The sequence below is a fragment of the Sinocyclocheilus grahami genome, unplaced genomic scaffold, assembly GCF_001515645.1.
Source record: "Sinocyclocheilus grahami isolate Dianchi unplaced genomic scaffold, SAMN03320097.WGS_v1.1 scaffold964.1, whole genome shotgun sequence".
In the NCBI taxonomy this organism is placed as follows: Eukaryota; Metazoa; Chordata; class Actinopteri; order Cypriniformes; family Cyprinidae; genus Sinocyclocheilus; species Sinocyclocheilus grahami.
In genome coordinates, this window is record NW_015506143.1 from 104,291 (window position 1) to 105,249 (window position 959).

Sequence of the window (959 nt, forward strand, 5' to 3'; positions counted from 1 at the left end):
GAAAGGGTAAAGCATTTGGTTGATGATTTATATAGGATATATATATAATTGTATTATTATTATTATTATTATTATTATTAAATACACTGATATGGGGATTTTTGTTTCATCCAAAACTACGAAAAAAATGGAAATTATCTTTCTAACTATTTTAACTAATAACTATTGTGTTTTTGATTATTTATTTATGAACAGTGTGACGGAATTACATAATTTACTGACAAAATAAATGTAGCCTAGCTGTTCCCCCAAGAGAATATGCCATTGTGTTTGGTGCAATTCCCAATTGTATTATGCCTTTAGTAAAATCTGGCCCTAAAGGTTCGTTAGACTCTCCTCGTTTTGATAACACTAACTTATTTGTTGACCAAAGGCTTCGCAATACCTTGTCAAACAAAGACATTCGTTCAGTTATTAAAATATCTCAGATTTCTTTACCTGCTTGTGTGAGTTTTTGGAATAACATATTTAATGATATAGAATGGGAAGAGTTTTGGCTTCTTCGACAAAAATTCTTCTTACAGTCTAAAAAATGCTGGGTAAATGCAACCCACTGGGACAATAGGGACAAACCCAGCAATTGGGCTGTTTTGACCCAGCGGTTGGGTTACTACCCAGAAGGATGGGTTTAAACATTTAACCCAACCGCTGGGTCAAAACAGCCCAAATGCTGGGTTTGTCCCTATTTTACCCAGCACTGGGTTGTATTTAACCCAGCATTTTTTAGAGTGTATCTAATATAGTTGTTGAAGTCTCTATCAAAATGATCCATCATTGTTATCTGGTAAATTACAAACTTGCTAAATTTAATAATAGTATTTCCCCCAATAGCTCCTTTTGCCTTCAGTCTGAAGAAACAATCAATCATTTGTTTTGGGACTGTGCTTATTCTACACTCTAAAAAATGCTGGGTTAAATATAACCCAGCGCTGGGTTAAAAAGGGACAAACCAAGCAATT